The sequence below is a fragment of the Manis javanica genome, chromosome 10 (genome assembly GCF_040802235.1).
Source record: "Manis javanica isolate MJ-LG chromosome 10, MJ_LKY, whole genome shotgun sequence".
Classification (NCBI taxonomy): Eukaryota; Metazoa; Chordata; class Mammalia; order Pholidota; family Manidae; genus Manis; species Manis javanica.
The window spans coordinates 6,941,386-6,952,736 of NC_133165.1; the positions used below are offsets into that span (position 1 = coordinate 6,941,386).

General features: G+C 51.3%; 1 protein-coding gene across 2 annotated transcripts in view; it reads left to right on the forward strand.

Annotated features, from left to right (window-relative positions):
* The first annotated feature begins 195 nt into the window (after nucleotides 1–195).
* ABAT (4-aminobutyrate aminotransferase) overlaps nucleotides 196–11,351 on the forward strand; it is a 74,572-nt gene continuing 63,416 nt past the window's right edge. Inside the window, exon 1 of one of the 2 annotated variants that reach the window (XM_037020804.2) lies at nucleotides 196–330. The gene's annotated coding sequence lies outside the window, so the exon portion shown is untranslated. The remainder of the gene's footprint in view (nucleotides 331–11,351) is intronic. The other variant, XM_037020811.2, reaches the window with a different exon arrangement.

The window sequence follows — 11,351 nt, forward strand, 5'->3', positions numbered from 1 at the left end:
CCCTCTTCCACAGCCCCGATCCTTGGCTTCGGCCCTCGCGGTCCCTCCTCCTGGCCCCCTGCTCTTCCGCCCGCGGAGGCCGGACTCTGCCCCCGCCCCGCCTTCCCCACCCCCTCGGGGGCGGTGGCCCGTGACGGGCACGCTCATTGGCTGCGGTGCGAGCGAGGGCCGGGGCCGGCAGCGCTGATTGGCCAGCGCGGCTCGGCGGAGCCAAGGAGCCCCGCGAGTCGCTGGGGGAAGCAGGGCAGAGAGCAGGGGCAGCCGGAGCGCAGGGCTCCGATACCGCGAGCTGGGGTATCGGGGTCCGCAGACCGGAGCCGGGACCCGGAGGTAAGGGCCAGGCGCGGGGTCGCGTGGGGCGGGCCCCGCCTCGCGGAGCTGAGATGGAGTCCTTCGGCCATGCCCCCAGGGAGCAAAAAAATGGGGCATCTTTCTGAAACGGGGCCCTCACTCCCGAGACGCGGGCCCCCTTCCCTAAAAGAGAGGGTCTTCCATCTCCCAGAGAGCAAAATAGCGCACTTTTCCCATCAGAAATGGCTCGTCCTCCTGGCCCTATGGCGCTGGAGATAGAATTCCCCTCCCTAATTTACCCCCTTGGAATGTGCCCCCCAAAAGTGGGATCCAGCCTCCCCAGGTGTCTAGAGCCTCTTGACCTCTTTGGAGGCTGATGCAGGGGTCCTTCCGTGAAAAACCAAGTGTGGGTCTCTCCTCTCACCTGCCTCGGGAGTGACAGGGGTCGTCTCGGCCCGCAGATGAGAGTCCCCCTTCCCTGGAAAATGGAGTCCCAGGTGTCCTGGGAAATAAGCCCCTCCTCAAGCCAAGGAAATCCCCTCTTTCCCTTCTGCACCCTGAAACCCCGTGTGGGCCTCCTTGCATTCCGTCCACCTCAGAAACTGGTCTCCAGGACTTGCCTTCAGATGTGGATGAAACCCCTCCCTTCTCACCCATTAGAGAGATGCGGTCGCCCCAGAGAGCAGGGCATTAAAGGGGTTCGGGGGACTTACCCTCCCCCCTCCAATGAAGGTGCAAGACAAGGGGCTTTCACACTCAGAATAGGGCCGGTCTGACCACCCGTCCAGACCAAGTCGCCACCTCACTCCACCCTTCTCTAACCCTGTTACACAAACCTCTCCCACTAACCCCCTGCACCACCTCTCCCTGCCTCTCCCGAATCCCATCCTTCCCCAGGTGTACCCCCACACCTCACTGTCCCAACTAATAACATCTTACCTTTCCTCACCCGCCCCAGCCAGAGATAAGACCAGAGGAGGTTTAGCAAAGCTAGAGCCCTTGATGCTGGGGCCCTGACAGACCTTTCCGGGTGGCCCCCAACTCTGACAGCGGAGATGGTCTCTAAGACAGAGGATTCGCAGGGACCACCCACCACCACGCGCACACCAAGGGCTGTGATTAGAAGATCCTTCCCGGAAGCCGTCCAGTCCTCTTCTGGGGAAGTGGGTGCCTGTCCAGAGAGAAGGGCCCCAGTTTGCTCCCTGGCGCCGCTCCTTCCCCAGCTCCAAGGGGCAGTGGAATTCCCTGGGCACTTGGCCAAGGAAGGTGGATGCTGCAGGAAGCATCCGTTGGGCTAGAGACAAAGTGTTGGCTCTGCTGCATGGATGAAGCTGAGCCAAGGGTCAAGATGGTGGTGACCTGAGAGGGGCTGAGAGCAGCTGTTTTCTGGCAGGCCAGGTTGGGGGCAGGGAAGAGAAAGGCAAGGAGCTTTGCTTGCTCTTTGGAGCTGTGCCTGTGATGTGGAGTACGGAGAAATGTGTGTCCTGGATGCTCAAAGAGGTCAGCTCCAGGAGAGAGAAATCTGGAACCCTAAGACCCCTAAGGGCTTCTAGGTTAAAGATCCTGCCCCTTCATCTGACAGTTGAGCAAGCGGAGGCGCAAAGGGGGAAGAGACTTGCTCAAGGTCACCCAGCCAGGGGGTAGCAAAGCTGATCACAGCCTCTCCAGGGCTTGTGGCTGCCAGGGTCTGGAATACCAGCTCCAGTCCCCACACGCAAAGCAGGACTGTTGGCACAGCTGTCCCCACTTGTCAGAGGAGGTGCAGAGGCCTTTAAGGATGTCACGCAGTTAGGAAGAGGCAGAGCTGGAACTCAGCACCGCCCTGCAACACGCTGCCTTGCAGGATCCTTTCTGGGGGTCTGCCCTTCACCGCTTGGCCCATGTGGTCTTATTGAGCCCACTGCCAAATCCAAGCTTGCCAAAATCTAAATCGACCTAGGATAGCAAATCAGATCAGTTGCAATATGCTACAGGAACTCAGATACATAGCTGGGATTGCTCCGGGAACTTCAGAAAGCCCAACGGAGTCATGTCACCTCCCTCCAGGGCCCATTCCTTGTGGCCCCAAGCCCCCATCCCTGCAGCAATCTCCCATCCCTGCTCAGAGCCCTGCTTCCTTTCCTGAAGCGTTGGTGGAGCATGAGATGAAACTGGCAGCGAGTTCTCTGGGACCCAGCTGGGCAACAGCAATGAGGTCCCTACAAATGAGAGCGTCTTGAGGTGAGGGCTTCCCCTTTCCTCCAGCTAAAGGGCTGGCTTCATGCTCCTCTGTAGAGCCAGGAGGCAAGTTCAGGGTGCCAAGGTGAAAGTTCAGAGCATAAGGGGGAAGCAGACAGTGCCTAGGGGTTGAAAGATCAGTCTCTGGTCCCTATTATCTGAGTCTCAAGTCTGCTACTTAGGGTGTGATCTTGGGAGAATTGTTAACCTTTCAAGGTAAAATGCGTTAATCCTCATAAAGTGCATAGCACACAGCAAGTGGGTGGAAGCAATGACTGTGATTACAGGTGTAAAGTCCTAAAACCTCTAAAACTGGGTAGGGAGGTTGTGCTTTTAGGTAAAACTTTGTAACCTGCCCTGTAGATAATCTGCCAGCGGCCAAGGCAGTGAGCTTTTGGCCGACGTTGGGAGATGAGGGTGGTGCCTTCCTAGCAAGACAGTGCAGTCTATGGAATGGACTGCGGACCAGAGTCAAATGGTGGCGTCTTCTCCTGGCTACTGCTGGCCAGGGAACCTCAGGCTCGTCACTCTCTCTCAGAACCTCAGTTTCCTCATCTCTGGGTGGGGTTTGCTGGGGGTTAGGCAGCAGATAAGGGATGGTCTAGAGCAGGGGTTCTTACCCTTGGCACTGTGGACACTGGGGGCTGATGATTCTGTGCTGGGCTCCCGTGTGTGCTGTAGGATGTTTATAATCATTCTTGCCCCTCAACCCACTAGATGCCAGTAGAAAACCCCTCTAAACCCCAACTAAAACTCTCCAAACACCACCAAATGTCCCTGGGGGGCAGACCCCCACCCAGCGAGAACTACTGGTCCTAAGAGACGTGCCTTCACATCACTGATCTGACTTAAGACAACGGCCTTCTCAGGCTCCTCCTTCTGCTGTCTGCCTGATGGAGGGGGTGGTAGCGTTAAGGACCATTTTAGTCTCTCATATGTCAAAGGACTCTGTCACCTCCGAAGCACCTTCATGTGTATGACTCTGAGTTTCCCACTTTAGATGATAAACTAGGGCTCAGAGAGGTTAAATGACCCATCTAAGGGCTTTACCCTCTTCCCTGCTAGAGGCCAGAGGAACAGCCATGCCAGAAACAGCTTTAGAAATAACCTAGTTCTGGAGCCCCCTTCAGAAGACCATTTGGCAGCTTCAGAATTTAAAGTGCATGCCCTTCGGCCCAGCCACCCCACCTCTAGGACTCTCTATAGAGATGCTCCCGTGTGCACACAGATAGGCAAACACAGTGCCCCTGCTGCAGGGCTTTGTAATACCAGGGTGCATTGTTACAGTGCATTCCGGTGGGGCAGGAGCAGTCTTCAGAAGAATGCGGTAGATCTGCATTCCTGCCCTGGAAAGGTCTCCCGGACATTACTTAGTGAAGACAGTAGGCCGTCACAGAGTCTATCTATATATAGTATAAAAAAGAAAGACACATGTAAATGCACATAAACACGGCTAGTTAGGGACGCGAGGCGCATGAAAGAGACCTGTACTTATAAGAACATGTTTGTGGGGTAAGAGGAAGAAAGGGACACCTCTGGCCAGCTCGCTCGCTGTGCATTGACACTGAGCAAAGCACCGTCCACAGAGGTGGGCAGACTTGCTCGGGCTCCCTCAGCTGGGAAGTATGGCTCTGGGACTCCAGGCTGGGGTCCCTTCGACTGCCCAGACCCCCACGAGGAACGCAGCCTTGACCCTCAGTGTCGGCGAGTTCCAAGATGGGACATTCCTGCAGATGCTGGTCCCTTTCTCCAGGGACATAGTCAGGCCAGAAGTTGCCAGGGGCCAAAACTTGGGCCTTTGCACTTGCTGAGAGTTGTGGGCCCAGAGACAGGGAGCCGAGGCCTCAGCTCCCCAGGCCAAGCCTCTGCCCTGGCCCCAGACTCAGAATGACTGGGTCCCAGTTGGGCTGACACCAGCATGATGGCCTCAGGCTGTGGCCACTTTCCCTCTGTGTCTCATGTCCCCGTCTTGAAAAAGGGAACAGTAGTTCAAACATGTGGTACACGGTCCTGCTCAAGCAGTGTGAGCCGTGGCCCACCCCCTCTCTCGGCTGGCCCACACTCTGGCCAGGAGGCAGATGACAGAGGCCTCATGCATGACAGCTGGGGAGCCCCAGGCCTTCAAGAATGCTCAGCTGCCTGAATCAGTAGCCCCCACTCCCTGCTGGTTCCCAGCAGAAATCCCGGGGTTGGAGGGGATTCTCAGGGTAACTGCCGTCATGTCCCTTCCCTTGTGTCCAGCTAGGCTTGCTTTTCTAGACACTCCATGCACTAAAGTGCCTCACCCATTGCAGAGACAGGATAGCCGCTGTGGCCTCTAAGTTACACGTCCCTTCAGGACAAGGATCGGCTCTCTAGCACAGCTTCCCTCCTCCTGCAGAAGCTATACCGCATTCCCTCTTTTCATCGCACCCCCCAGGCCCTCCCCATGCCCAGCGGGAGAAGCCTTTCTCCCAGGAACCACCGTCACCCCCACCCAAGGCTTCCTGGGGTCCAGGACTGTTTGCTGGGTTTTCTCCCCTTCTGGAATTCCCTGGAGAGTAGAGATCGAGACGGTCTCATTTGCACCTGAGTCCCAAATGCAGAGCCCAGTTCCCGGCCCACAGAGACTGAGCATTAGTGCATGCATGAATGTATGTTTTTATTGTGAAGTATATAACATTTGCCATTTTAATCATTTTGAAGTCTACAGCTCAGTGACATGAAGTACATCCAGGGTTATTCAACCATCACCACCGTCTAGTTCCAGATCTTCTTCATCCCCCCCACCGGTACCCATCAACCAGTCACCCACCCCCCGTCCCCAGCCTCTGGCCACCTCTAATCTGCTTTCTGACTCAATTGGATTTGCTTATTCCGAGTATTTCATATAAATGGAATCATATAGTATGTGCCCTGTGGAATCTGGCTCCTCATGCTGAAGCATGCATCACTACTTCGTTCTTTTCTGTGGCTAGGTAATATTCTGCTGGATGGCTGGACCAGAACTTGTCTATCCATTCATCGGTTGGTAGTTACTTGGGTTGTTTCTAGCTTTAAGCTGCTGTGAATACTACCGCTGTGCACACATGTATACAAGTTTCGTCTTGAGGACCCGTTTTCGGTTCTGGGTATATGCCCAGGAGTGAAACTGCTGGGCCATATGGTAATTCTTTTCTTTGTTTAACCACTTGAGGAACTGCCACACTGCACCATTTATTTCCCTTCCCACCAGCAATGTGTGAGAGTTCCAGCTGTGTCTACATCCTTGCCAACACTTGGTATTTTCTGTTCATTGTTATTATTCTCATAATTGTGATTACTATTATTGCCTTCCTAACAGGTGTGGGATGGATCTGTGTGGTTTGGATGTGCATTTCCCTAATGACCAATGCCACTGAGCACCTTTTGGTGCACTTCTTGGCCATTTGCATGTCGTCTTTGCAGAAATGTCCCATCAAGTCCTTTGCCCATTTTTGAATGGGTTGTATGTCTTTTGTCTTTCTGTTGTTGGCTTGTAAGAGTTCTTTATATACACAAATGTATTTTTGTGTTGCCATTTCCTCTTGTATTTAAACATCTGCTCAGCTTCTGTGGGTCAGGCACTACTGTCTGGTGACCTCGGGATATCAAGGTGACCACAGTGCAGTTCCCCCCACCCACCGACCTGTGCATTCTCAGAGGTCCCAAGGGTTTAACTGCCTACATCCCCCATTTATCACTTTGGAATATCACTTTATGGATTATTTCCAGCAACATGCTGAAAATCTATCCCTTGGCCACACTGAGAATTCCTTCAAAGCTGGGACCCACTGTGCCCCAGCACCTCACTGCCTGAGGTGTGGTCCAGTGCCCAGCAGTACCATGTCATCCGGATGCTGGTTGGAAGTGCAAACTCTTGGGCCCCAAACAGACCTACAGAATGCAAATCTGCATTTTAAAAATATCCAGCTAGGGATGGGGGTGAAGGACTTATGTGCACACCCAAGTTGAGGAGCCTAGCCTAGGACATCTCTGGAACCCTCAACTCAGCACTAAGCCCTGTGTAGCTCTGCTGGTGAGTTACACTGATGGAATCTGTCACAGTGTCAATGGTGCCTGAGCTGGCACATCACTAGGGCATTACTGGTCATTCATATCCTTGCTTGATGTGCTTTATCTCTTGGAATGTGTGAACTGGCTTTGCTTGACCCAGGGAAAACAGGTCCAGAAGGGCAGCACCTGGCTCAAGGTGGCACCATGACCATGAAGCAGAATGGAGATTGCCATCCATTCCCTAAAGAGGAGCAGGATCCAGAGGGGATGAGGCACCACGGTGGCAATACATGAAAATATGGAGGGCCAGGGCAGCCTCCCGAAGCTACTAGGTTTGCTCTTCCGAAGTGGGGAAAGGAGGTGACTTACAAGTGGGTCAAGAGCAGGAGCATCAGTGGCATTCTTTTGTTGATTCAACAAGTGTTACTGGGTGCTTGCTAGGTAGGTGGGACATTGGCATGACATTGCTATGGTGCTGAGCAAGGAAAACAAGGCCTCCCTTCGTGGCTTCTGTCTTGGTGGCAATCTGATCATCTGACATGCATCCATTCACCATGAGTGTGTCCTTTTACTGCACAATTCCATGTGTCATGTACCATACTAGGTGTGTGTGTGTGTGTGTGTGTGTGTGTGTGTGTGTGTGTGTGTGTGATGGAGGACAGATAAAGACCCAGAGGATCTTCTAGGGTAGCTGTGGGGAGACAGACCCATAAACAACTGCCATTCAATGTGGTGAGTGCTGACGGCAGGGTGGGGGCAGGGTGGGGGGAGTCAACAGATGTTGGAGCTCAGAAAAAGGAGAGGCTCCCTGTTTCTGGGGGAAAAGTTTCAGGAGGGAAAGGCAGAAAAGACAGGAAAATGTTCTCAACTGAGGAAACATGAACAGAGGCTCAGACTGCATGGAAAACTGTCATAATCTTCAAGAAAAAAAAGGATAAAGTCACGACTCCCATACAGATACAAAAACGAACACTTGTTAATGATTTTATTAAGCTCATTCCATGAGGGAACCAGGCGGATGTTGGAACTGGTTCAAAGGCAGAGTCAAATAAAGCACAATTATGTATGGCATAAAGGAATGCTGAAATGAATTGTAAATGGAGGCAAAAAATGGTTGGACAAGACAGAATTTGCTTATCTGTCAATTTACTACAACTTAAAAAGTGTTGAAAAAAAGAGCTCAAAGATAATGAACAAGGCTGGGATCAAATAACCCAGAAATTTGTATTGTATATAGACAAAGTATAATTTTCCATTGAGGCACACCTTTTTTCTATAAAACCAAGGTTCAGAGAATGGGAGGGACTCTTGGTGGAGCACAGGGTGGGTGAGGAGGGAGAGGGAAAGTGGGAGGAGGGCCTCACAATGGGCAGCCAAGTGACCCATGACAATGAGTTTGGACTTAACCCAAAGACCAATGGAGAACCATGGAAGGGTTTTAAGCGAGGTCACCTGATTTGATTAATGCTGGAGAAAGATCCTCTGGAAGCTGGTTGGAGAGAAGATAGACAGTAAGGGGCTCAAACAGAGAGGCCTGCTACAAGATGAGATGGTGGGGCTTCACCTAGAGGGCTTGGCAATCTTTTTTCTCTGAAGGAGCAGATAATAAATATTTGAATTTCTGTGGGGCATGCATATAAAATCGCAGCTACTCAGCTGTCTGTACATGAAAGCAGCCATGTAAATGAACAGGCAAGTCTATGTCCTAATAAAACTTTATTTACGAAACAGGCTGACGGCTAGATGTCCCCCCTTCCCAACCAGTTTGTCAACCCCTGATCTGGATGAAAATCATAGAGGCTAGAGCTGTCCATGGTTCTGACAGACTTCCTCTCTCCCTTCCTTCCTCTAGAGTGCAGAATCCATTGGCAGCTATTGGTAGGAGCCCGGGGACACTTTGTCCCACCTGCCTTTGAATGTGGGTTCCCTGCAGGAACCAGACAATCCAAGGAGCAAATTGCTGGCCTTCCAGCAAAAGCTTTTAGGACCTCGAAGCTGCTTCGGGGCAAGGTTGGCTGAATAGCGGCTTACAGCAGCCAAAAGAGCAAGCCACTCCTGGGCAGGGCTGTTCCCATGTGGGAACAGAGCCTGCCTCCCCTCTCCTTGCCCAGAGCTGTAAATAGCTCTCTGCTGGCTCTGCAGGCTGAGCACCGTTCTGGGGACAGGCTGGAAATGAGCACACCAAGGAGCATTTGTGCAAATTACTGCCTGTGTGCAGATTTGCATGCCTGGCATCCTGCCCCAGCCCTCAGCGCACAGTCCTCCCCAGAGCTGAAAGCAGAGCTCGAAGGAGAGTGGCACCCTTAGAAACGCATGGACCTTCTCACCTGGGGATGGGGGCCCAGGGAGCTCCAGAGCTGGACTGGCAAGGTAATGATAAGCCACAAGAGGACAGAGGAGACAGAGGACCCTGGACAGAGTCTGACTCAGCCTCCACCCATCTTAATGACAATGACCCAAAGATGGTGGCAGCTCTTATTTGCTGAGTACTGAGTGGGCGCTAAGGCTGTTCTACAGGTTTTATGTATATTTGCTTGTCTCACTGCTGACAGCAACCCCAGGATAAAGACTGATCAGATTGCAGAGGTGGGAAATGCAGGCTCAGAATGGATGGCTGGTTCGCCCGGGCTCACAGTGAAGGCAGCATGTGCACAGAGAGACCCAGGCTGACAGACTCTGGGGCCCTGCTGCCTGAACACTGCACCACCCGGATGCCTCTGGGGGTCCCACTGCTCTCTCTGGCCTCAGTTTACTCATCCATCAATGAGAATCATAATGTCTTACCCCTTGACAATCACAGCAGTTTGGGAGGACCAGCTGCTCCAGCAAATGAGAGAACAGGGTTAAACTGCTGAATAAATTAAGTATAAAACTGCTGAATAAATAAAACCAGTGGTAGGTAGAGAAAGTCCCAAGGAGCAGCCATGCACAGACAACTCAGACCATTTGCAGTAACCAGATTCAACCCCACACAACCCCTCAAAAGCCCGCTGCAGGCTTGGGTCGGGCTCTGTGACTTAGACGCCCCTGTGGAGTGGAGGGAAAAGTCCTGTACTTGGAAAGCGGCTGTGTTGCTGGCTCCCTGAGTGCCCTAGAGATTGTGACATCTGCACCTCACTTTCCTCATCTGTGAAGTGACAATAGTACCACCTCGTGGAACAACATATTGGTGATTATTAGGCTGGATGCTAAGAGCAAGCGTGGTTGAGTGCTTTTCCAGATGCCGGGCTCTATTTGTATCCCTTCATTTAATGCTCTCAGTACCCAGGCGGAGAGGTCCTCTTTTGTGGGTGAAGACACAGAATCAGTTTTAAGTTTTTTGGCTAAGGTCAGAATTAGGAAGACCCACACACCGGACTTGATCTGAGATTGGCTTTGCTTCAACCAGGGGTTTCACCGGGGACCTCCAAGTGCCAGGGTCCAGACCGCACCTCCTTCCCTCCCCAGTCCCTCCTGGCCTGCACACAGGTGCCTTCTCACTGTGCCCTCGCATGCCAGAGAAAGCACCCTGGTGTAGCTCTTCTTACAAGGACGTTTACCTTGTCATAAGGGCCCCATTTGTCCTCACCTGATCCAAACCGAATTCCCTCCCAAAGGCCCCATCTCCAGTGTGAGGGTTAATGGGCTCTAACATATGAATTTTTGAGGAAACACAATTTACTCCATAGCAAAGCCATTATAAGTAGTGCTGCCATGAACATTCTAGAACAAGGTATTGCCCAGTCTAGACTCCAGCAGCAATGTGTATGAGATTCCAGTTGCTCCGTGTGCCATCCAACTCCAGTACCTTGACTTACTGTTGTATTTTTCAGTATCAGCCATTCTGGTGTGTGTGTGGTGGTTTCTTTAATTTTCTAATTACTAACTAAATCTGATCATCTTTTCTATGTGTTTATTGGTCATTTGGGTTTCCTATTTTATGAAGTGCTTGTTCAGATCTCTTGTCCATTTTTCTTTTGTTTATTTTTTTTCTCATTGCTTTTTATCATGCTCTGTTGTGACCCCGTTGGCACTTACATGTTCTGCCAATATCTTCTCCTACTCTGTGGTATGAGTCCCGTTTTCAGTGGTGGCTTTTGATGACTGGAATTTTTAATTTTTGTATCATTCATGTTATTAATCTTTTCTTGTTAGTGCTTTCTGTATCCAGTTTCAGAAATTCAAGGTCATTTATATTGCCCCCTCTATTAGTAAACAGAAGCTTTCATGGTTTGCCTTTCAGATTTATCTCTAGAATCTGTGTGGGGTTGATTTTTACATATTGGGTTAAGGACAGTCATGACAAATTTATCTTTCCATATCAATAATCCCATTCACCCGGTATCACTGATACTTGGTTGGAAAAACAGGCATACGACTGTTTCTTTGTTCTCTCCCCTGTCTCATTAGTAAGTACCCCAACACCGCATTGTTTTGACCACTGTAGCCTTAGAACATGGTAAAACATGCTAGATTGCCCTCTGAAGAGACTTCCATACTTCTACTATCAATTTAACAAAAACATATTAAAGGCCCAGGACAGATGTAATGATGGGGGTCTAACTTTAAGCATAAGCACAGCTTAAAGAGGTTTGCAGTCTTGGAAGCAGCCAAACATGAACTAAATAATTATACAAACAGATGCCAAGTAATGTGATGATGCCACAAAGGTGAGAGGTATGTGGGGCTAAGAGTGTGCACAGAGGGTCAGGGAGGGCTTCCCAAAGGAGGTGCATGTGGAGTTTAAATCAGAGGGCTGAGTAGGAATCGAGGAGTCAGAAGCAAGGGAAAAACATTTGGGGCAGTGAGAACAGCATCTGCAAAGGCTGTGGAGTAAGTCTGCACGTGAC